The 25,918-nt window shown below is 42.8% G+C and overlaps 1 protein-coding gene across 4 annotated transcripts in view; it reads left to right on the top strand.

The window, feature by feature from the left end:
* HIVEP2 (HIVEP zinc finger 2) overlaps positions 1-25,918 on the top strand; it is a 141,965-nt gene that overhangs the window by 68,292 nt on the left and 47,755 nt on the right. For 3 of the 4 annotated variants that reach the window (XM_080341337.1, XM_080341336.1, XM_080341338.1), the window contains exon 4: positions 19,767-19,864. The gene's annotated coding sequence lies outside the window, so the exon portion shown is untranslated. Of the gene's footprint in view, positions 1-15,153; positions 15,225-19,766; positions 19,865-25,918 lie in introns of all 4 variants that reach the window. The other variant, XM_080341339.1, reaches the window with a different exon arrangement.

Below are 25,918 nucleotides of genomic sequence, written 5' to 3'. Positions count from 1 at the left end.
AATGCTTGGGAGATTTTGGCCCCCTGAAAATTTTAACAATGACTGTGTTATGATCAAATGAGGTGGAAGTTTTACAATTCATTTAAAAGAAGGGAAAGGGTCTTTCATTTTTACAAATACTTTACTTCAGAGATGCTGAAGTCCATAGCCCGACTTCTCCTTGGAACCAGTTTAGGTTCTTGCCATGAAACTGAGTGAGATATGCAAGTGCTAGAAGAAAAAGTTAAAAGCAGCGTACGCACATGTTCAGATAGAAATACACAGTTCTCTCTGGTTGTACCAGACACTGTAAATACTGTATCTCCCAGTCATTACATGTGCTCAGACACTGAAGAGATACTTTACATGGGATTACTTTGTGCTGTTTTCCAGTTTACGGTATTTCTACTTTTCAGTGCACTGTACTACTCTATTCCTGTTTATAAATCTTTTAAGTGTGCACATTAAAAAAGTAATTAAATTGTCATTATAATTTATAGTACGCCTGAAGTCAATCACCTAATTAAACAGAAAGAGCAGAGAGGTAGTAGGTTCATAAGCATTTATTAAGTACTACAGTATTAATTATGCAGGACTTCTGAACCAAGCAAAAGAGGAGAGAATGGAAACACCAATCTAAAAAGGCTTTCCATTGCTGCCCTTCTCAATTTAATAATATGAGACATCCCCCACCCCCAGTTGGCAGGACAACACTAATGCTTTCTTTTTGTTAATTTTTAATGAAATTATGATGGAGTTTTTAAATGACGATCATTGCAGCATTTTCCTGTAATATTTTTAAAAGAATAATATGTCCCTGTGCAGGGACCTATGAATACATGACTAGAATTGGAAGATACATTTAGAGTTATGGTTTGGGGTGAATTGTGCAGGAACAGACTCCCTTGGCCATCACTCCTCAGCGTCTCAGTGCTGGTCCCAGAAAAAGGGCTCGGGGGGCAATGGAGGGGGGCACTGAGCCCAAAAGAGGAGGCTCTGGGTGGCACTGGAAGAGTGGCAGGGATGGGTAGGGACACCGTGGTCACGAGAAGGTTTGCTCCTTCTTTGCAACCTTTCTCCCACCTCTAGCTGTAAACCCACATTGCTTGGCTGGAAGAGGGTTCAAGGTGCCGGCTCATCCTGCATGGATGGGGTCGAGAGGGGGCTCTGCAAGGTGGCTGGTTGTAGATTGCAGCCCAAGAAGTGGAAGTGCTTTTTATTTGTGAGCTTGTGAAACTGGGCTATCTTACTGTGTTTGGTTTGTATTTTGCTGCATCAGAACTGCCTCAATACAGGAAGGTGATGAGGATGGAGCAGAATTTAGAATTTCTTAGAATTTCTACTTTTTTCCTAGCTTGTTAGAAAATAAAAACAGCTGATAACACACTGGAATACACTTACCTGTGGTCTGTGTTGTTCCTGCCTGATTCATTTCAGCCTCTGGCCCTTGCACATGAATGTTAGATGTCAAAACTTCCCTTTTAGGTAGCAGAGGGATCTGGTCCTGCAGCCTGGGCCTCCTTGAAAGCCCTCTCCTGCTTTAGGGGAGGGAGAGCAAGTGAGCAGGCAAATGGGCAGCTGCTGGCAGCATTTGAGAGGGCAGGCGAGGGCATCGTCTGTGACCTTGCACTGATCCATCAGCCTGCAGCGAGCAGAGCCTCACTGGTGCTGCGGAATACGAATACGGCTGGTAGGCAAACAACTGCAATAAACCAGGATGAAGATGAGTAAGGGTTTTGAACAGAATTAAATGTACACTTTGCAACTCAGTCAGATGCTGACGGTGAGGGCTAAGCTGAAATCCTGGGGAAGGAGTCATAGAATCAATACCAATCATAGAATGGTTTACATTGGAAGGGACCTTCAAATGTCACCTAGTCCAACCCCCTGCAATGAGCAGGGACATCTTCAGCTAGATCGGGTTGCTCAGAGCCCTGTCCATCCTGGCCTAGAATGTCTCCAGGGATGGGGCATCTACCACCTCTCTGGGCAACCTGTGCCAGTGTTTCACCACCCTCATTTTAAAATCTCTTCCTAATGTCTAGCCTGAATCTCCCCTCTTTTAGTTTAAAACCATTACCCTTTGTCTTATTGCAACAGGCCTTGCCAAAAAGTCTGTCCCCATCTTCCTTATAGACCCTCTTTAGGTACTGAAAGGCCACAATAAGGGACACCTTTGCTTTTTTTCTGCAAGAACTTGTAGCAATGAAAGTCTCTCTCCCTGTTCACCAGAGGTGAGGCCTTTAAAATACTTGTAGATCAGAAGTCTTTAAAAAAAGATGGCAAAAAAAATCTTCCCTATAAATAGATAGGAAGGTGTTAGAGACTTACCTACTTGTACTGTCATGATAAAGTTGGTGTAACATATTTGGAACCTAATTGCACAGGTATCAGTGCAATTGGAATATATTAAATATTAATCACTTTGCAATATATAATTATGACATAAGGGCAATATCTGAAAATTGGACCTTACTTATCTGAAAACTGGAGAACTAGTTCAATAACTCTTTTTTTCTGGAAGAAATTGAGATTGTGTGGTTGGAATATAAATCCATGCTGAAGGCCATTTCTTTTCACAGTCTTTAATAGGCTGCACTGAATTGACAGCAAAAACAGCAAAAAAGAAAAACTAAACTGAACAATCAAGAAAATTTACTGTATATAGATCCCGAAAACACTGGATCTATTTACCCATGACCGCTGCAACATTCTGTACCATCTTCTTTCGTTCAGAGATGCAGAGGACTGTGCACTAAGGCCTGATCCAGCAGTTTACCTGGCAGCAACTTGTCTCCTTGTCCCACACACCCACTGAGACATGGACTTGCATGCCTTGCTGGAGGGAGACCCGTGGTTATTCCTCTTAATCCAATAAAATCAATAAGAGTTTTGCTACTGTTTCAGAAAGATAGAATTGGGATTCCCTTTACAAGAAGAACAATGTTTTACCTTATATGGAGTAAATCAAATTGTTGACAGCTTTTCATCCCAGAGCTCATAATAACCGTATAATGAGCACAGTCATTATGCTTCAGGTTAGCACTGCAGCAGTGTTATATAAGGAATGTAACTTGACAGTTATCTGGGGAAAAAAAATATATATATATACATGTATATATGAAAAAGGTGGTGGACTAACCAAGGTCTCAGATGAGATAATACAAGTTAGTTTATATAATTCATTTTATGGTCAATAAGCTGGTCGTCTGAGCTGTGTGTTGGAAAACGTAACACTTGTCTGTATCAGACTTTAGAGCTGTCTCTAATCCATAAACTGCTCCTGCCATGCTATTGTTAAGTGTGTTTTCAGCTTCTCACATTGGCAATAGGCAGAGACAGTCTCAGCAGCAGTGTCCTCTCTTTGTTGAAACAGTGAAAAACTAGAAAACACAAACCTCCCCCATATTGATTCCGAAAACAAGTTGCATGAGTGTTATATTGCAGCTATTTGAGGCAACTGTGGAGTGAGCCATTCAGATACCCTCTGCTTTTTTTTTTTTGTCAAAAGAGAGGAAAAAAAAAGTCTCCATGTGTGAAAGCCCCTTCTTTACCACTTTATTTGGGCATATATTCTCACTGGGGAAATGAACTTGGTTTATGTTACAGGCAAATAATTGATTTAAAGTCCCAGATTCTACTTCAATGCATAAGCATTGTGATACAGTGATACACCAAATGAATATTTTATTTCCACAACTGTGGAAATATTTGGAAATCCTCGGGTACTGAAACTGGTGTAGGCTTTCTGTAGTGGACAGAGAACTTGGCCACCTGAGTCTGTTTTTATGGATGGCTCAGGAATCACTCAGAGGGGTCTGTGTGAGGCACTGGCAGAGTTAGGAGGGGTGTGTGTTTGGTCACACACGCCTCGCACGCCTGGTGTGTGACTCCAGAGAGCTCAGCCAAGGACTCACTGTACACCTGAACAGGCCACCAGCTTCACCTCTGCTCCTGGACCTTTTCTCTGTTGGGAGCACAGGAGTGTCACAGTCATTAATACATATCAGGTGAAGGGTGTTACTGAAAAATCAAAGTGTATGATGCCTTGCCATGACTACACCTGACTAGGCATACCAGAAGCAGCTTTTAAGTTCCTGCTACTGGAACTTGGTGTGGCCTTGACAGCCTTCAGACACTCTGTGTAAATCATCAGGTATTCTTGGTGCTGATGTGGCTTCATTCCTAGCAAAGCCTAATGGAGGTGACCTATGTTTATATAAGTGGTAACACTCCTTCCTCAAGTTTGAGTGGAAGTTCCCTGGAATTACAGAGCACACCCTGAAGAACAGTGGTGTTAAATTCCAGCTATCTCATTAATGTGCATATTGATCTTGTATGTGTGATTTTCTCAAGGTGTTTCTTGGGAGAACAGTATTGAATTTGAAAGAACAAATGGCACTATGAAGCAGGGAGATGTGTGATGACATATTTGTAACTTCAAGCCTCATAAAATAAATTACTAACTGGACTTGGTGCCAACGTTTCAAATCTTCTTCAGCTCACAAAATCAAGAGCCAAAAGGTAACCTCAATTCACGGGATTCTTCAGGAAGATGGGAAAGCCCAAAGTCAAGATGATAAAGTATTTGAGATAAGAAATCTTGATACATTGAGTCTGAAGAAAGTGTTAGTCAGAGCATTAACTATATGTGTATGTGAAAAAGGACTGGAAAGAACAGAGGAAGGTATTTTCACATTATTGAAGGGAAAATGGGGGAAAGTACTGTGGTTAAGCTGCAGCGGGGAATGCTTTGCCAGACTGTTCGATATTGGAAAGGGGTTACTACTATGCAACATTTAGGTCAGTGGAGCAAACTGCCATGGGAGGGTGTGGAGTCAGTCAGTCATGGCAAGACTAGAGAGGTGTCTATTATAGATGATCTAGGATGACCCGTTTAGAGGTGGCTTTCAATCCAAATGTTTCTGTGATTTGTGTTCTCTTCAGGTACAACCCATGTCATATTGACTTATTATTGCAGTCAGTATGTGGATTATTACAGCCCTATTGACAAAACAGCCGCCTGTGCTAATGACAGCATGTGAGCTAGAAATATTACCAATACTACTTTGCATGTTACAGCAGATGTAAAATGCCAAATAATTATTACATAAACTCAATACTGTGTTTGTGTATATGAACAATCTCTTGAAATCTGTGTTAAAATTATAATATCTTATAAATATTCAGATTATTATTAAAGCATTTTGTTTTCTTCCTTAGAATAAAACTTTTTTTTTTTTTCCTGTGGAAATATATCCATATTTTAAAGATGGGAAATGTATACAGTTTTAGAGAATAGTATTATACAGGGGGTGAGATAACACTGTGTCCCCCCATGACCACACGGACTATATCTCTCCTCTTACAAATGTTCGACATAAAGCTGGCTCCCAGCGAAGGGTTCAGAGGACCTGCAGATCAGTAAGCTGATGTATGCATGTGAACGTACGTATGTGTATACTTTTAGGTAATGGTGTCATAGTTTTACTCAACAGTTACTGTAGTCAGTGGAATTTTTAATTGAACCCATGGCACAGAAGACATGTTTTCTCTATTCTATGTTATGATTTCTTTCATGGCACTATATTGTTCAAAAGCAGACTCTGTTGTTAGGTAATTAAAATCAGTGGATGGGAAAAGATTTGCTTTTATCAACAGAAACAGCATAATGTATACCTAACCACCCATAGCAGGGAAAATAATTTCTCTTTGGGCTCAATCCAGGTTTCACTGACTTTCACGATACTTGGATCAAGCTTTCTAATCATGTTATTGTGACGATCTGCAAACCCGCTGGGGACTTCATTGCTCATTGCCAGTAGTGGTTGTAATGAAATGATATGAAGAAGACTGGAAGTGGGTGCCAAAACCTGGATCTGCAGTTGAAGTTAAGGATTTCTTTGATTTATCAGAAGGAAAGAAAAGAAGCAGCTCCACCAAAGATAATTCTGATTCCATTCACTTATTTCCTTTAAATCCCATTTGAAATTACTGCAGGATTGGTGTCTTAGTAAGCAATCCTTAGAGAAGCGGTGAGAAGTGCTTTACTGTATCATTAGGGCACACTAGGTAGATCAGGCACAGTGAGCCTGCCTGGAACCTCTTCCTGGGATCTCCTAATTCTGCTTGTCTCCTGTTAAGTAGTCCTGATAGAAAAATAGCTTGTTTTCTCTGAGTGCTTGCTCTTCTGTGATGAGTGGTTTCTGCTGTTCACAAAGGTTCTTGAACAGCCCGTTGATGGTTTGGGATATAATTGGCTGAATTTTAATATATCTGTTGTAACTTCCTGAATAAGAATCAGTGGTGTTCCTCTCTGGAAACACTCAGGTGGGAATCTGAATAACTCTTTGGAGATGTAGAATTCAGTAGGAGTCTTTTCTGTCCTTTTTTCTCCAACATATCACCTTTAATTGTGTCTTTTTCTGAATGGTGAGTATTATTCATCACGAGAAGCCTTTAACATGATTTCTTATGTTTCTTAGCAGTGACATTATGTTTTCCTGGCAGAAACGTTTTTCCTGTTGTCAAGGTTTAAGGACACCTATCTAGCATGTCGGTGGTGTTATCTGAAAGCTTTTTTATGTGCCGTGCACTTTCTTGGTTCCTTTCTGAGGGCAGTTTTGCCTCAGTTGCACTTTCAACAGTCAGTGTGGACTGTTGCCATTTTTCTGTTTTGTACTAGTATTTGAGCAGAAGCCCTAGCGTAGAATCAATCTTCAAGATTTTAAGGAGACAAGTCTTGATGAAACTGCTGCTTTATAGTACTTACTCTTCTGCCTGCAGCTGCACTAAAGCTCTGCAGAACACAGCAGAGAGAGCAAAGGCAGCTTAAAAATAAGTTTTTCCATTTGTCTGGTTCCTGGGGAAACCAACCAGGCGTTGAAGATACTCCACACTAATAGGAAACAGCCTCAGAAACCAAGTTTAGCTAATCCCTGTCAGTGTCTTTAAGTCAGCCATAAGGCCTTTTCCTGTCATTTAGTGGTAGGGTGTCTGTGTGAGCTGGCACCTGACTTTTGGGCACAGGCATGAATAAATTCAGTGGAGGCTCTGCTCACTTGCACTGCCATTTGTATTTCAAAGGTCAATAATTTTCTTCTTTAAAATATATTGCTTTTTAGTGACCTTTTTGGGAATAGTAAATAAAGGTAGTTTAGAGAGGGACTGGTTTAGTACACTGTTTTGGAGACTTTAATTTAGACCAGCTCTGTTATCTTGGCCATCACAAAAGGACATAAGGGTGGTACTTTGCCCACAAAAACATTCATGAGTCCTGAAAATTCAGGAGAAAACCTGGGTGTCTGCCCTGAAGTAATGAGTCTTCTGTCAAGTACCACATCACAGATAGTTGTTACTCACGGCTTTTAAGTTCAGTGGGGTTGCTGACAAGCTTATTTCTTCAGCTAGTACTGTAATGATACAGAAACTGAAACTTTCCATTTGCCTTTCCTATGACTCTTCATCTGTGCTGCAGATCTCAGATGGTGGATGGGTGTTGCCTTTGCAAGGGGCCACAGAGTTTGAAGATGACACTCTGCCCATGCAGCATCTTTCTTATTAGCTGGAAATTTCTACTCCACCACTCCACTCATCGAAAGGTCTTAGCCAGCAGCATTTTCCTTCAATGAGACATGCTGAGGTAGATCAAATACCTACAAGCTTTTGTATTGTGCTATTTTCCTACATGATGCTGTGGAGAACTGGTTGAAATTCAAATGCAGAAGTGAAGCAGAACCTGTCTGGTAACTATATTTGCAGAAGCTTTACACTGTTTTCCAAAACCTAGCATTTTATCTGAGATTATTCTTCAGGCTGTTGATGACATTTTTTGGAGCTGCAGTGTTCTCAGTGACGATTGCGTCAGGACCATCAGTTGTTATTTCCAGGTCCTCAATTTTCTTTTCAGCCTCCTGCCGTTTTAATCCCAAACCTTCAAGCTTCCTGTCCATAGAAACCGTAGTAGCCTGGATTAGGTCCAGCCTTCCAGAAATATGTACCACATGCCTTGTAAAGAAATTAGATAATACTGGGTGGCCAAGGACCGCAGCTCTAGACATTGCCAAACCAAAGGCAGGTAAGCAGGTAGGCTGTATTCACAGGTTGAAAACTGTGCCTGAATATGCTGCCAGATCCCCCACTGATCTGAATTTCCTCAAGGGCATGTTAAAGTCACTGCCCATTCTCTCATAAAAATCATAGATTACAGTGTTAAAATCTTACATCACTTGGGTGATTGTGACCAGTGGGTCATACCATATAGCACAGCTGGAAAATATCTTTTCACACAGCTCCAGAAAGCAGATCCACAAATTCCTTTAAAATACAACTTAAATCAGCTGCATTTTTCATCATCCTAGTGAATTTGGTTGTTTTCTTAAAGCAGCACACCCAATCCCAGGCACTTGGTTTGGCATAATTTCTCCTGTGTTGCTGTACATCATGGCCTTCCCTTCTTCATGCAGGAGAAGGCTGTGCCTGCAAAGACAGCAGCACCAAGCCTGTGTCTGCTCCCTCCTTCCCGTGGCTCCGGGGAAGGGCATTCAGCCCAAGCTGAGTCTCACCGATGTGTGCGAGGCCAGGAGGGTCAGCCTTCTCCTCCAGAACGGTGATGGAGCAGCAGCTGGGGTCAGCCACAGGCACGCTGGAGATTTCTTTTGTTTGTGGAAATCCTGTAACCTTTCCTATCAGAGCATGCGTGCTCTAGCATTTTATCTCTGCATTTCTGCAAAAGTGAATGAGGAGCTAAGATTCATGTTAGTGGCAGAAGCCAGTATTGAAGTCTTTGGAAAAGACTCCTCGCTCCAAGCAAGGGAAGAACATGCATATTTTACAGACTTCTGCTGTCATAGCTGTCTTGGCCAAAGGCATAAAGAAGCTTGATCCTTGACTGACAAAACCTCTCATTGTGGATACACTTAGGACAAAACTTTACTTTTACTGAAACACTTTTTGCTTGCTGGATGAGGGAAAAGGGACCTCAGTAAAATGCTGTGCCAGCAAATAATGTGATTTTGGTGTTGCAAAAGAAGGCTATGCTGGGAACACACTGTCAGTACAGTTTGCTAGGACAGCTGCACCAGCAGAGCTATCCTGTTCTGGATACAGCCTTGTCTTCTGTTCCAGTTTGTCATGCGTGATTTATCTTTCTGTCACCTCTTCAGGTCCCTGGGCACCTCTCAGCGTAAAAAGAAATTAAAACACAATACAGATGAGTCTGCTCTGTATTGGTGTCTTGACCTGTAATATATCAGGTTTTCATATTGCAACTTTCCCAGCAAATAGGCTGTCCTACAAGAACAGAGGTTGCTTTAGTGATCTGCAGAGGTCCCACCTCAGCCATACTTCAGTTTTATTTGCTTCTACCTACAAACTCTCAAGCTGCCTGAAAAGCCTTTGAGGGGAGATAAGGTTTCAGATTCCCTTGAAGATCATAACTATGAAGTCCAGCAGTCCAGTGAGGAAAAATTATCATAAAAAATCAGAGAAAACCGCCTGGCAACTCAAGTGTCAGAAAGATTACTTAATATTTTGTCCTGTTATGCCAGTTTAATTTTTATCAGACTTCAGGTGTGGTTTTTGTTGTTGTTGTTTGTTTGTTGTTTTATTCCCCTTGGTGCTCTCACTACATTTTTCTTCCTTTATTAAAGCGTTTGCATCTTGCTCTGTGCTTTTGTAGCAGCATTCCTCCTGAGCAGACCAGAATGTCGCTCTGAGGGCAGGTTCGCAGTCAGACTCCTTAGATCAATAAACCATCTTAGTTGCTGAGTACACCAGATGTGAATTTTAAAAATCCACACTTGCACTTACAATACCACAATGGCCAGAACCTGATTTGATTGAGTTTCAGTCTCCTGTTTTTCTCTGCAACTATTGAAGGTGCTGTGGTGGGGTTTTTTGGTTTGGTTTGGTTTGGTTTTTTTTTCCCAAGAGACAGACAACTGTGTCTTTAAAGAAACAAAACAACTGTGTCAACAGATGGGGGAGAAAATGCTGTGTCTGAAATGGTGCTAGGAATAAACTGTGTTAAAAATAGGTAGTCTTGCCACAACTGTCTCTTTGTCCAATGTGGAAATCCGTCTTTCCCATACTAGCATGTTATCAAAACTATACTAAAAGTCTGCTAGAAAAACTGCTAAATTAGTCTATAAAACGCTGCTAGAACAATAACTGTCCCTCTTCCTGTCTATTTGTAACAATCATGCTAGTAAAGGAGAAAGGCTAAGGGAGCTGTGCTGCCACAGAGGAGCTCTTCACAATTCCTTTGACTGACCTTGACCAGCAGCATCCCAAACACTTGTGGATATAGATTTTAATGATGTGAACCCCTTTCCACCTCTAACAGTACTAGTACAATGAGGACACCAGAGGGTGTCAGAATTTTGCCCTTTCTTAGAAAGGTTGTTTCACTCCTAGGTAGGGAGAGAAATAATTTTCCTGTCCCACAAACTCTCCGGGGAGAACCCATGGCAGTTCTGCTAACCAGTTTGTTTGCTTCTTTGTTTGTTGGGTTTTTTTTGAAGAAAACTCTTGCCCTTTTCAAAACAAGAAAGCAAGCTGAACTACCTGTGCTTGTTACTAGCAGAATTACAGCTGCAGTTTAGACATTGCATTTCTGCTTTCCATCTGTTGTCTCACTTATTTTTGCCGTCTGTCTCCTTGCTTTCAATTGTCTCTTCTGTGTCTCAGTTTATCCAATTTTCAGGGCTCGCCAGCCATTTCAGCATTATCACTGTCCTAATGGCTGTAAGGAGAGCAGAGAAGCTCTTCGCTAGATGATTTTTTTCCCACAGTGCCTCTGCACTTGCTTTGGTTGGTTTTTGTTTGTGCTTGGTGCTCCATGTTGTGTCATCTGGGAAGAGAGGAGATGTTTGCATAATGTGTATTTTGCTGGAGTTGTTTAATTTCTGCAAACATTTACACTCCGCAGCTCGTGGTGCCTTCGGGGCAGAGACAGACTGTAATCTCAAACAGAGAAGGAAGCAAAGGGTCGACCCCATGCTGGCTGTCTCTGGCAGCCTGGAGGAGCTGGAGAACAGGTAGAGCCTGGCCCTCAGCACTCCCCTCCCTGCAGCTCTCCCAGCCCGGCTCGGGGGGTCCCACTTGGGAGGAAGCTGCCTTGGGCAGCTAAGCATCATTTAGGGCAGCCCCACAGCGTTTGTAATTGATTCCTGATCTCTGAGATTGGACGAAAAGCAAAGGTAGATAAGGCCCCTTAGTCTGGGGAGAGGGGCAGAGGGAGGCAAGCAGTGCAGCTGCTGATGCTGAGCCTAAATCCCCCATGAGCAGTCACAGCCCTGCTGTTTGCAACAGGATTTTTCTTTCCCACTTGTCCGCAGTCGGGGAGTGCTCCTGGGGATCCGTGCTTGCCTGGATTTTGTCTCTGTTAGATTAATGTTGTTTGCTAAGACTAAAGGAAATTTAAAGGACAATAAGAGGTTTCAGAGGACTTTAGAGGCTGTCCAGTTACTTCAGTGCATTCAGAGGAAAGAGGCACATGCCTTATCGAGGTGTATATTAATTATCCCTGGTCTTTCCTCATTCCCATGGGAGGGAAATGGAAACAGAGGAGTTGAAACACCTGTGATTTTCCATTCAACTTTCAGTGGATAAGAAGGCTCTCACTTCTCTCTGTGCAAGGGCTCAGGAAGGCCCATCAGCAATTCTGGATGTACAGGATTTCCTATGGTAGCTTCTTGCCTCACCTTTCCTTACCTCCTCCTGCCTCTGTGGTCCCCTGCAATTTGAGGGTAGTATGTATGTATGTCTCTGTCCAGCCCAAGAATGTCCCATAGCTTCTTAAAATTTGTTTTTGCTTAACCAATCTCTGGATGAATTAAAAATACTAGTACTTAACATGCATAAATGACAGTTTGATTAACAGCTCAATTCTAGCTTCTTCCAGGAAGAAGGAAATCAAGGGAAGTTTTGTGTAACATCTTCAGTCTATGAAAAACCCATATTCAGAAAGATACACGCCACCTATTCACTTTTGACTTGAGCACATGCTTTGCTTTGCTGAATTGGCTTTACTGATTAGAGATGGAATTAAGCATATGCATAAATGAGTTGCTTAGCTGTGACTGATGTTGTGTAATTTGTATGCTGGAGCTTTTCCATGTAATTCAGTGAGAGCAGAGTCAGGGCGCAGCGACAGAGAGGTGATGCAGTTGTAATTGGCAGGATATGCCAATTAAAACTTATTCCCTTTCTATTGTAAAATGAAGGTTTTGTTTTCTCATTAATGCCAGTTTCAGATTATGGTTGTGAATTGTTTTCAAGTCAATGTGGTTTCATGGGACAGGTATTACAAAACATTCTTGCTTCAGCTATAGGAATATGTAGCTAAAAGGTATTCTATAGCTGTATCCAGGCTAACTACTTGCTGCTGAACTGCCTCATTTTTCAGACTTTTTCATTCTTGTGTTGGACAGTAAAATCATTAGAAAACATTCAGTGGCAGCATTTAATAGCATATATTTAGAACCTGAAATAAAGAAACCAGACATTTGTGATGCGCCACTAATCTATTATTAATTTGTTAAATTCCACTCCTCCACACATGCAAAATAATAAAATAGAAGTTATTAAAATGAAAATGATAAAAGAAAATCTTTGTATTCAAGGCTTTTTTTTTTTTCTTTAGTGTACCAGCTCATTTTCTTTTTCTGAGAATCAATGGTGATTGCAGAAGGTGAAAAATTGCAAACAAAACTAAGGAGAAGTTCAAGTTAGCTGAGGAGCCAAAAGTGTGATTCAGGAGCTGAAAATATCTCTGCGCTTCATGCACCAAACTCAAACACTGTGCTTTGGCAACGCCCCCTGGATTAGAAGCGGAGTTTGAGGTCATTCCTCCTCCAGCCTGCCATGTATGGATAGGGCCCACGCTCATGACAAATTACTGTCTTACTGAGCGCGCACCAAGAGCGGAGTGACATCAGTGCAGAGGGATCTTGCCTCACTGTGGAGGACCAAAGACCCCACTGCTGCCTTTCTCTTGTCTGTCTCTAGACCTGGAGGACCAGCGAGGAGGTACTGGGAAGGAGGACACTTGAAACACGCCCTGTCTAGACATGGCAATAACAAGGGATAGTGAGGTGGAACACTCTTCTCCTTGTAAAGAAATTGCACAACGTCCAGCAGAAGCGCTAACAAAGTGTGTGGTCAGAGGTGCTTTCGTGGCCCCTTCAGATTTTTAAGACAAACGATCAGCTGCCAGTGGTGGTGCTTTATCATGGCTGCCAACCTGAAATGACAGTAGTGTACCCTATGCTGGACAAACTGTCTTTGCAACCAAGAGCACAGTGTCAGAGAATGATCTCAGCTTAGCTGGCGTAAATCCAGAGCGCATCAAAGTCTGTCTTTGACTTAACACCAGTCTCACTGAGGTGTTAGTTTTATTTTATAGAAAATATTGCCTTAGATTTTGCAGGTAACAACAACCAAAACTCTAAGCAGACCCCAAGTCCTTAGATTATTTTCTGCACAGACAAATTTCTGTTGTTCGCAAGCATCTCGCTTCCCTCCTGGTGTCCTGCAGGTCTGACCAGTTGCCAGCTTGTCAGGGGCAAGTCAGCTTTCTTCTAATGCTGAAACTGTCCAGCGCTGCTGCCATCGCTCTGCCATGGGCTCGAACTTGAGATGGTCTTTCTGTGGAGATGGAGATAATTTTGACAGCTCAAGTGATTGTCCTGGGCTTGTAGGACACCTGTTGCATTGCAGCCCATCTGCTTGGCTGCTACCAGCTACTGCTGCGTCAGTTTCCTTGTTGTGCACGTGGCTGTATTGTTTTTTCCCAAGGCATGGGTGTTGTAGCAGGCTTAGTCATGCAAAGAGGGAAGGAAAGCCAAGGCACTCAGTGTAGGAGGTTCCTCATGGTGATTTTGTTGAAACCTGTTTGGATGCACAAGGGTATCAAACTCATTTTCGCTGAGGGCCACATCAGCCTTGCAATTGCCTTCCAAGGGCCGAATGCAATTTTAGGACTGTATAAATGTAGGAGTAGTTAATTTATAAAGTCCTAAAATTACATTCGGCCCTTGGAAGGCAACCATGAGGCTGATGTGCCCCCGGTGAAAATGAGTTTGACACTCCTGGTAGAGCATGAGCTTTACCTGGAATCCTATCTTGGGTTCAGCTGAGACTTGATGTTTCCACTTTCTCTGCCTGCTCTTGAAGGATCTCCAGATGTACTCGCATCTTGCTGCTAGCTGCCTGCACAAACAGCCCCTCTTCTCTTGGCAGCAGCAGGCAAGATGAATGGCTTGAGCAATGTGTGTATATGGACACTGGGTCAGTTGTCAGCCTGACCACTGTCTAGAAGCATCAAACCTGGTTATTGAGAGCACTGATCTCAGCTGGCAGTGTCCAAACTGTTATTTGCAGTGAGGTTACAGACCTATACTTAGGAGGATGTGCTCTTGCTAATTTAGCTCCTGGCTGAAGAAAAAGTAACCCAAAATCATAGTTCCAGCAGTGGCAGCAAAATAAGATCCTGTGCAGAGTGGGCTTTGGGGATAGAGAAGATAATGTAGGGAGGATCCAAAGAAGAAATAATCTCCTTCATTTTAATGAAGTCATCCACCTATGTGTAAAGTAAACAAACAAAGTTCATAGGTGACATTCCAAAAGTCACTTGGCATGACATAGCTTTTAGGTAAATTTTGTCAGGATTGCTAACTTTCTGCAGAGCCTAAGAGACAATAAGATGAGCTCAGATAACACATGTTAGTAAATTTGACTATTTTTATTTCTGTAATATGTGTACATACACATACATGCATAGACACAAATGCATACATACGTGTGTGTATGTATGCATATGAATTAATGCATGTATAAATTGGAACAAATTTTACTAAGATTTCTTGGTGCTCTTTGCATGCAGATCTGCAACATGGTGCTAGCATGCAGGAACTAAAATATCAAATGAAGAAAAGCTGCGAATAAAGAAAATGTAAATGGGCTATCACAGTCCTATTGAGAAAAATGTGGAAACAAAAAAAAAGCATAAATACTGAAAAATAAATTAGGCTTCAAATGTCTTTCTGCTTTAGTGATGAAGACAAAAATGTTTACAGCATAGAGACATTTGATTAAAAAAGTAAATTATATCCCTTTAACTTTGGAGGTAGTTCAAGATTTGGGCCATTAATTTCATTAAACTGCTTGTAGGAAAACACATTTCTGCAGTACCAAGAGCTTCCAGAATGACCTGGAATTAAGAGGGCAAAGGCAGAGACACTGTAAGTATTTTAATTCATGTATTCATGGATGATTTGTGTGAACACATTAAGAACACCAGTAAAATAATGGGAATAACTTCCTTCCACTTTTTCCAAATTCAATTGCATATGGTGTGATTGCATTTGATCAGGACATGGACGTCATTTCTCAGATGATTTTGTTCTGCTGTTGTTCGTATGAAGTCAATTTAAAGTATGACATTGCTTTTACCTTCCTTAAGTAGGAAGATGGTTTTACTTCTGGAGTTAGCTGCCATAGGTATCAAATTGTTTGTATAATAAATTGTGCTTTGTTTAGAGAACGATAACTGTAAAATATTGCCCATTCAGAGAAAAAGTACTGGGACTGACACCGATGCCTGAAGCTTAATGCATCAGAGCTGCAATCAAGCAAATTTTAGACTTCTTATTTCTCCCATTACAGATCATAGAGTTCTCCAGACTTTCTGTGTTTGAAAAGGAGAAATGGAGCAAAGAGAGCATTAGAAAATCCACACAGACCGAGTTCACAGTCTCTGCATACCACAGTACTGAAGCTTGAATGGTCAATTCATTGTATTTAGTAAGAAAGCATGTATAACAGAGGATTTGGACCCATGGAGTAGTGGGAGATTTGCATATAGCCTCACTGCTTTGAGTTACCAGCCATTAATTCAAGCCCTTGGGTAGTATGCTACAGAAGTATGTGCTTTTTTCTAACTGCATTGCCTGGCTCTTCTTTGGTACGAATTATCCTATGCAATCCTGCACCTCGGCTGCAGTTTAAATGGCACGTGGCTTTCTTATTGACCTGTTCAAACTGAGGCTTTAGGTAAATTCACAAACCATGGCAAGGCGCAGTCTGTGCTGCAATGCGATCTGCTGCAAGCCAGTTAAGGAGCAACATGGGCATGGCTTTACTTGCCCTTTGTACTCTTGAGGCAATTTCACCCATTTATTGTGCTATTTCAGAACCTTCAAATAATTAGCAGTAAAATAAATATTATCCAATTGCTTTCCTTAAACTTCAGTTTCTGTCTAAAATACACAGAAGACTTCTGGTATTTTTTACCTTGTGAAGCACACGCATATCCTCCTGTCGCCCCTCTGCCTCCAGCTGACCTTGCAGCGTCAGTGTAACAGATACATAAAAAGTAATATAAAAAAAAAGTCCTTGTTCTTATCGATCCATGAAATGAGTTAATCTTTATGGTCAGATGATGCCAATGCCTACTGCTACATTTAGGTTTCACCACTGAAGGTGTAGTTCTACCATGACAAAATGATGACGGTAGCTGCCAAGGGAGAATCTGGCAGTGTAGCAGATGGTGTAGGAGTTATTATCAGAGCCCTTCTGCCTCTGTGTTGCCAGGTCCTAATCCTGGAGTGTCTGAGATACAAAGTTCAAATTGAAAAAAACCTCTTCCAAGCAGTAAGACACGCCACGCTTCTCATACTCTCGTTTCTCTTCTGATGTGCTTGTTTAATCTTAGTTTCCGTGGCTGGCAAACAACGGCAGCAGATAAAGCGAGTCGTGACCAGATAAGACCAAATACTAGCAAATGCTCAGCAGTGGTGGTTGCATTGCTGTCTGTCCTTGGTGGGCAGTCGCTTGAAGGCACACTTGTTTGCTTCTGCTGCCAAAGAACCAAGGATTGCACAAATTTTACTAATGTGGTGATAAAAACAAATTAAAAGTTCCTGGGTTTAGTATCACAACAATGCCTCTGGGAGCTTTAATTGGGCAGTAAAATCCTGTTTGATGACATGTGCATTATCTGGGCTCATTAGAGACGGTGCAGGTTGGCTGTTCCCTCAGACTACATCCTGTTTGCTAGCACCAGGGCTGCTGTAAGATGGTGGGTTAGTAAGGAGGCAGTAGCAGACAAAATCTTACTATCCTTAACCAGATCTTGCTCTGCATAGTGTTTTTCCTAATTATAAGCAGCGATTAAGACTCTTAAAGACTCAGAAATGGATCTAACCGTCACTGAAATCAGGGGCAGTCTTTCATGCTTGGATCAGAGGCTAAAGTATCCTTTCAGGAACACCACTGAAGACAGTGAGGTTACAGCGAGAGGGAAGATGCTGGTTCCTATCAGTTAGGAGCTAAAAAATAAATTAGGGAAAACAGAACATAGTGTTCCTCATGGACTTCCGTTTAAATATTCTTTTTGAAGCTGGAGCTGCAGCAGTGTGATTTTGCTTCATAAATGACATATTTTACTAATGGCTTCATTCTCTTTGCATTGAAGTCACCTCTGCTCCTGCCAGGGTGCTACAGAGAGCATTTAGTGTAAATGAGAATAAAGACCCTTGTCTGCAGGTTGTGGATTAGGTAAACTAATTCACAATGCACATTAATTAAAAATAACTGTGTGCAAGTGTAGCCAGCATCACTAAAGCCAGTCAGGCCTGTGAAAGCCCAGGGCGACCTGGTTGGGGGCTGGAAGGTGTCTGTACCTCACCAGAGAGAGCTGCAATCCAGAGCACCCCTAGGTCCTACTGAAGGACGAGGGAATAAGGACTCAAGACTTCTTTATTGCTTTGCTTTGTTTTTCGAGTTGAACTTATCTCAGGACAGTTGTAAAAATAGCGAGTGAAATACTGGCCCTGCTCAAAAGGGTTTTGCCCTTGAGTCCAGTCATGCCAAGGTTTCACCCACAGATTAAAACCGTATTGGGCCCTGTCTGTTCAAGGGTTCAAAAGTAGTTCCTGGCTCCACATTCAGATAATTTCCTAGGAAGCTGTATATTGTTGTGATAAAGTGTCAGGATCTTGAACCAGAGCATATATTATTTTATATACTCAGCTGCTTGTATAGACCACTGTTGACATTGTCAGTAACACTTTAACATTTGCTATTTGTTTTTGTTGCCAATAGCAAACATTATGGAAACAAAACAAAGCAAAACAAAAAAACCATAAGCATATGTCTTTTATTGCAAACTAGTTCCAGGCCTGCTTTACCCTTCACATTTTGGGACCCTATTTCCACCAGCTCACATCACGGCTCTGCTAGCGGTGGCACTGCTGCATGTCACCCACCCCGTGGTGGACAGGCCTTGCCCTGGGTGTGGGCAGCCTGGGCAGCTGTGGCACTCGCTGGAAGCAGAAGGTTTGCTATTGGCTTCCGTGCCAGTATGTCTAGGCCATGGGCACAGATCTGCAAGTCCAGTGTGCTACGTTTGAGATTTTCCTGTCCAAGTCCTCTGGCATGCTCCTCTGCCATGACATTGTAAGCCCTTGAGGAACGGGCACCTTCTCCTGCTGCAGTGGTCTGACTGCCCCTCCAGGGTGGTCAGCCGGGGCCCAGCGTCATGGCCAGGGCAGAGAGCAGAAGGGGTGACACCAGCTGCACTTCTCTCTGGGGACCGTGTGTTCCCCTGGGGTGCTGCCCTGTCCAGGAGCACATCCACCCTGCGATGCTCACACTCATTGCCCATCCCTGTCACGTCACCTGGGGTGGCACCTCATGTGTCGGCGTTCAAGCACAGAGGGAAGTCTGGAAGAAAGCGCCCTGGGCAAAATGCACACTGTGGTTGTCTGTGTTTTCACACTGGTCTTTGACAAAATCAGAATAGCCAGGCCCGTTGGAGTATGTGATCACTAAAAGATCACTGAAGGTTTGTTGTCTTGGTATTAATGAGGCAGGTGTTTCAGTCAGCTCTATTATGTGCAAATTAAATGTGAGTCTCCAGTTCCTGATGCATTGCTTGTGTGCCCTGATTAAGGGTAACCTCCTTGTATTCAATAACCCCCTCTCTGCAGGTGTAAATAGGGCAGCCTGTAGCCGTCTGATGCCTCTAACACATTTATGAACACATCTCCTGGTGCTCTGTGCCTTGGACTCACAGATGTACATACACTCCTGTATATGCACACACAAGAGATATTTTGTATACAGAAAGTGCCTTTTGGTGGCCTTTCTCAGAGTAGCAGAGTGATTTTCACAGTTTACATTAATAATTTTTTTTTCTGAAACAGACTAGCATCATATGGAAAGGGAAGTTTTAGAGGTGACCTCACTTTGTGAGCACAGTGCTAGACAGGAAAGAAGCAGAAAAAAAGACAATTGCACTGCTCTGATTTAATAACAAGAAAGTATTTGCATTTAATTAAAAATATGTGCTGTTAAATTCTGATTTGGGCAGGATCTTTTCAAAATTAGGCTGGAAACCTGGAACTGCAAGCCCTAAAGGCACTTCCCTGCTTTGTGTGTTTACACTGCTTGTTGTATACATCATGTTTGAAAACATATCATTGTATGCACCTTTTGGTCTTGCATATCTATTGTTTTTACCTCGGAATATATTAGTTGATGTCTATTCTAGCCCACAGCTAGAATAGCAGCTGGGAACTGCAGGAGAGCTACTGATTGCTGCTACCACATTGCTCTGAGGGAAGAACACCCCGAGTATCATGAAGCACTGTGACTGAATCTCTTAAGTTCTTACAAGTATTGATGCAGCCAATGCTATAATGTCAACTAGGTTATAAATCAAACAGCAGGCTGAATAGACCACAATACTTAAAAGTCTTTCATGCTTGTTTTCCAAACAGGTGGAAGAGAGACTCAACAGCCATATTTGCTGGAGCAGTGAACCCAATTGCCTTGACTGGAACTATTACTCACTTGCACCTTTGACGGCAGCAGCCAGGTAGGAGAGCAAAGAAAGAACAGGTTTGAGTGAACTGAGGGAGTGGGTCTGGGTGAATAGTTTTTCATTCTCAGAAGGCTTCACGTGGAAGTCACTCACATTTAAATACTGATTACATGTCCTTTTGTTACCACTGAAGTCAGCTCTTGCTGAAATCAGAGGCATTTCTCTTTTGGGGCAGGTTATGTTTTTATTCATTTGGAAGTGCTGTCTTTGCTTTATCCACATATTTCATTTGTCATCGCTTTCCCTCCTCTATGCAGTCCTTGCATCAAGTGCCTAGGAAGCACACTTTTTGAACTAAATAAATAAACAGAAAAATGTACTTGTAAAAATATCAGAAGAAATGGTGGGTGGGGTTTTGATATCTGAAACTTTTTTTTTCATTTTTAAATTTTCTTCAAGTTTAAGAAGTTGGTGATTTCTGCTTGACCATCTTGCCATTGCTAATACTGTTTAAAGTATTTCCTCTCGGTCACGAACACTTGGGCAAATATAAACTTCAGTTATGAAAGTGCTGACACTATAGAATAATGACATCCAAGCTAGCTTAAAGGTAATGGATCCCCAACAGCAGTCTCACTAGGGCATCAGATAGTTCTGAAGCCAGTTTATCTTGTCAAGAAAAGGTCTGTTTTCAGCTACTCATTGCAGCTCCAGGTTTATTTGGGTTGGTAGTCACAGGATGGACAGGTTTCACATTGACTTTGTCTCAAAAACTGTGCGTGCGTGCAGTACAGAGTTACTTTTGTTGCTGGAGGAAACCTGAGACACTGCCAAGCTTCTCTTCTCTGTACCAGCACATCCTTGATGGTCAAAGAATTATGTTAGCCCTCATAATTTAATGAGACTGGCTTGAAATAATGAAAACTTAAGAAAAAGTTTGATCCTTCTCATTGGCCTTCTCTTTTTTAAAATTATCCAAGATTTATCTGCAACCATAGGAGCTGAGCATATAAGGGAGACACCGGAGATTCTTATGTGGAATTATGACCACAGGAGAAGGTGTTAAAAAAAAATGCAGAACATATTTTGAGATAAACCCCCCCAGATTTTTCAGAACTATGTCAGTGATATTTGGCCTACATTTCATTCTATATATGAATTGAAGGAAAAAATGAAGGGGGTTAAATTGAGATGAGCTGTCCCTTGAACCTTTGCTCAAACCTGGAACTGGTCCCAAATACTCTGCAGTCCAGGGTGGTGGTATATGAGGTATCTCATCATATGGATCCCTCTCCCAGTCGCTGCAGTGGAAGCTGTGTCCGTCTGTGTTGCACTCTTTCCCCTTTGCGGTCCCTCAGGACTAAGAGAGATCTTTCTGTGCAGCCTGGGATCAGAGCTGGGTGGGCGAGGGGGTTGCAAACTGATGGCTGTCAGTAGGGTGTTGCCAACAAACATGTTGTCAAAAAACAAGGCATCATCCCTGCTGGAGGTCCCGTGGAATTTATGCTGAAAGTTCAGCAGGAAAACAAACTGTCCTCATGCACCCCTGAGCTCTGTTGCCAGTTTGGGAAGCTTTAACGGTGTGTGAAATTTATAAGCAGGAGTAATGGAATACTCCTGCAGTACAGAAACCCAGCCATGTCCTGACTCACTAGGCAGGATTTAAGTGTAAAACTGAGAACTTTGGTACATAAGAGCATGGCAGCCGTCCTCTCAAATGGGGTTTTAGCATAAATTTTTCAGGTTTTATTTGTGTGCAACTTAATGGTACTTCTGTGCCTTGGGCCCTTATTGCTGTGGCTCTCTTGTATGCTGAGAACTCTTTGTGGCAATGTGTCAGCAGAGTAATGGCATGCTTTCCCTTTTTGTTTGAAACATTTAAATTTTAGAATAGATACTCTCAAGGTAGTTCAGACCAATGTTATTGTAACTATGACAATTTGTACTGCTACCTTGTGTGCTAAGGATATTAAGGCAAGCACTTAATACTGGTAGGATAGTAAATATGCTGTGTGAGCTAATAAAAGGCTCCCATTAAGTATCTGAACCCTATTACTTCCTACTTTACAGGTGAAAGCTTGCAGTCTGACTCCACTGCTACATATGGGGCAATAGGAAGGCACATTTTTTCTGAAGACTAGAGCATGCAATGCTACCAAACCAGCATTCCCAGGTGCCCTGCAGGGGATGATTCTTGCAGCAGAGTGAGATTGCACAAGCTGCGGTGCAAAGGACTAGCTGCTTCATTTTGGCTGAGAATCCTTTGAAAATGCTGGTCCTGATTCTCTACCGCCTGAAACCTTTTGCTATTTATACCTGGGTAAAGTGAATGCTGAGCGAGCATAAAGTGCCACTACTCTAGTGTGAAAGGAGCTGTTATCCACTTTGCCCAAATATAAATGACTGTGCAAAGGGTGAAGCAAGTTCAAGGTCTCTGTTTTTGTGATGACATTGCCCCTAGCTCCTGCTGCTCATTGCTCATGGTGTGAACAGGAGGCTGCGTCTTCATGGTGGTTTGAGTTCAGGATGCGCAAACACTGGGGGAAGCAAGAACACTCATTTCTTGTCCTGCTATTAGTAAGAGAGAAAAACGTGTTTCTTCTTCCAAGTCCAGGAGGTGGCCGAGCAGGGTGCCGGGACAGCAGATCCATTTGCTGTTCTCTGACAGTCTGGGGTGGGCAGAAAGAGACTCGAAAACATCCGGAGGAGCCAGAAATGGGCGCTGCGGGGTCTCACAGTCCCCGGGCACGAAACGCCGCCGAGGCCGAACTCCTGCCCGCGGCCGCCGCAGTGCCCGGGGCTGCCGGCTGCGCGCCTCCGGGCTGGCGGGTGCGCGCCTGCGGGACGGCGGGTGCGCGCCTGGGAGGCTGTCGGCTGCGCGCCTGCGGGGCGGCGTGTGCGGGGCCGGCGGCGGCTCCAGCGCTCTCCGCCCTGCAGCGGGGCGGGGGAAGGCGGCGGCGGCGGCAGCGGTGGCCCCGGGCCACCGGTCGAGGTCTGGAAGAAAAGAGGCTGCGTCTGCCACAGCTGCCGCCTGCCAGCCCTTGTCCCCTCGGGAACCTGCGACACCCGTCTGCTGGCGAGGAGGTTCAGTGTTTATCTTATGATTCTGTTTATTTCAGAGCCTTCCCCCCCCTCCCACCTCTCTCCCCAGTAAAAATCAGGACTCGGTTAATGAAATCTAACAGCTTGGTTTCATTTTTCCCCCATACACAATATGTGCTTTGTGCATCTCCTGTGCAGCCATGATAGCTGGCAGTGCATTAACATGCTGTACATTGGAAGGACACGGTCCCTGAAATCCTCTGGCACCTCAAGCTACTGCTTTCAAACTAGAACAGAGACAGATAAGGATATCGTGAAGGAGAAGCTTGGTGTTGCATATTATAAAATTGAATCCTAAAAAAAAAAAGGATACTTTTGGCAGTACTTCATATCTTGTAAATAGAACCCATATATATTCATGCGTATTTTAAGTAGAATATAGTGTACTGCAATTTCTGCTATCTAAGCAAATATCTTGGTAGAGTAATTTAAAAACAGATATTTTTTTTGTAGCCAGCCCTGCACCAATGAAATAGCAATGCTGGCCTATGTTAGGCATTCTGAGCCAGAATCTGCCAGCTGTACCTGCTGAAGGCAATGAGGATGCTCAGGAGCTGACCTAGCCCTGGGTGAAGTCCGCAGTGGCTGGCTCCTCCTGAGCAGAGCTGCGTGTACATTATGTGCAGCAATGCCTGCTGCTGTGGAAGGGACCCCTTTAAAAAGCAAGAAATGCAGGTCGTTTTGAGTTACAGGCAGCAGGAAGGATTCTTCCTCTATAATACCTGGATAAACTTGTATTTATGTAGCTGGATCATTTCTGCAAGTAACCTACCTTTTATTAGGGATAGGTTGTGATAAGGTAATAAACTCTAAATTACACTGATGTGATTAATTTTATGTAACTTCTAGTATGTGTATATGCATATTCACATCTATATTTCCCTCTGTCTCAGACTATGCCAAGGTTACACATTCAAGGCTTACAGCTGCTGTTTTAAATCTGCCAGTGACATATATTCAGAATTATTGTAACATGCCATGCTGTAGTAATGCTAAATTAAATGTTTCAAAATATAAACAAGAAACTGTAATATTTGTTGGTCTTTAAAAGTATTTCTGTGAATCTTGCTTTTTGTTGCTCTGTTCTTGTCAGAAATTTGAAGAATTTACGTTTTTGAAAAATTACATAATATCCAGAGCCCTGTGCAAATCTGTGTGAGCTGAATCTCTTGCTCAGTGACACTTTGCTAAAAAGTTCTGAGACTGCAAAGTTTCAGCCAGCTGGGAATTTCAGATCCACACCAGCAGTTATCTCCAGATGGCTGCACTCTTACTTTGTACCAAGCCTTCTAGCATCTCAGTGGTTGCATGTTTGGAATGGTGATGTATATTGTTCCACTTGTTTTTGCCAGAAAATGTACAGGGCATTGTATGGTAGGTTTTGGCACATGCTATAGCTCAAAGAAGAGGTGACAAAGACAGTGTGGGGAGAGAAGAGAGGAAAGGAGAAGGACAGGAGAGGAAAGGAGTAAGAAAATGCAGCAAGAAGCGTTTATGTCAGCATAATGAATTCAGTCTGACTGGCAAATACAATTTGACTGCAACTTGTGAATTTCATTGAATTTGATCCAAGAAAGACACAGCTGAGCAATCTGCAGGAAGCAATCTTTTCCTAGAAGTATGCGGCTCCAAACTGTACAAATTCTTCCACTGGTTGTAAAATGTCTGTATGCCACTGGACCTGTGTAATCAGATGCTTTTGAAGAGAAAGTTGTGTATTGAGACAGTCAACTGAAGAATAACAAAAAATAACTGAATGTAGAGTTTTGAAAGAAGAAAACCTATACTATTTGAAGTTAGCCAACGAAGCCTTAGTGATAAAGACAGTTAATCATTTCTGGTGCAGCTGTTTCCTGACATTTCTGCAAAATGTTGTGGAAAAATTAATGCAGGTTTGTTCAGTAATGGTTTCAAGCTTGGCTAGTGGAAAATATGACAGTATTTCCATCGTCAATTAAGAACAAGCAAGGCTCTTTTTTTTTTTTCCTGTAGGGGAAGTGGTATGCAGTTTGTACTGCACAGGAAACTGTAGACTTGAGAGCAGCTGTGTGATAGTAACAGGTATGCGGAGGACATGGAGAAGAGCCTGGGCCCTCTTCTTTTATCATGTGTTTTAGTGTAGTACAGCTCCCTCTGTTATATGCTGGAAGAGGCCTCTTACACTAATCTAGCACATGGGATATTCCTTCGAGCGTCTGACTCTGAAAATATATGCCCTTCTTCTTGCTTCAATAACAAAGCTTGTATCAATAAGATTTCCATTGTGATTGTATTTTATTATTGTGATGTCCCGAAAGAGTGACTCATTTTGGTGGAGAGACACAGGGTTTTTTTAACCGATCTATGAAATTAATTTTGCTTGCCGTTTGATCTCGGTGTGTGTGATTTTCACAGCCGTGCAGCACGCCTCGGTGAGCACGTGTGGTTGCAGTGCTCCGTGGGTGCAGAGCAGCAGTGACCCTGATGTCACTGAGTAGCTGCTTTGTGGTCGGGGTAGAGGGCAACTTGTCAGCCTCCTGCACAGCACAGACACAGGGCTACGCATGTGTGCGAACTTGGTATCATATGTGAGTACATAGTGTTGCAAATAGGCAAGAAAGTGTGCATTTCAGAAACGTGTGTCCAGACGGTGCATTCCCCTCGCAGATCAGCGTAGCTGAAGGTCACGGTAGCAGCTGAGCAGCGGCCTTTGTCCACTCCTTCACCTCGTCGCCCGCAGCACCTGGCAGGCGGCCAGCTGCCAACAGCCTCCTCAATGGCACCCTGGGGCTCCCGCTCCTGCCACGGCTCCACTGGGTTTGAGCTCAGCTGCGTTCGGGGGATGCCAGATCTGCTCCGCTGTCACACAGGCTGCATGGGACAGGAGGTAGTAGAGAAAGGGCTGAGATCTACTCTTGAGAGTAAGTTATGAAAACCAGTTCTAGGTTGTCTGTAAAATTAACGTTTTACTCACAGGGATCTGTATTTTATTTTGTGTTTAAAAATGTGTTACTGTGAAAATACAGT

This window comes from Nesoenas mayeri, assembly GCF_963082525.1.
Source record: "Nesoenas mayeri genome assembly, chromosome: 3".
Classification (NCBI taxonomy): domain Eukaryota; kingdom Metazoa; phylum Chordata; class Aves; order Columbiformes; family Columbidae; genus Nesoenas; species Nesoenas mayeri.
The sequence above is the reverse complement of the archived record's forward strand: the minus strand, read 5'-3'. Positions and strand labels throughout refer to the sequence as shown.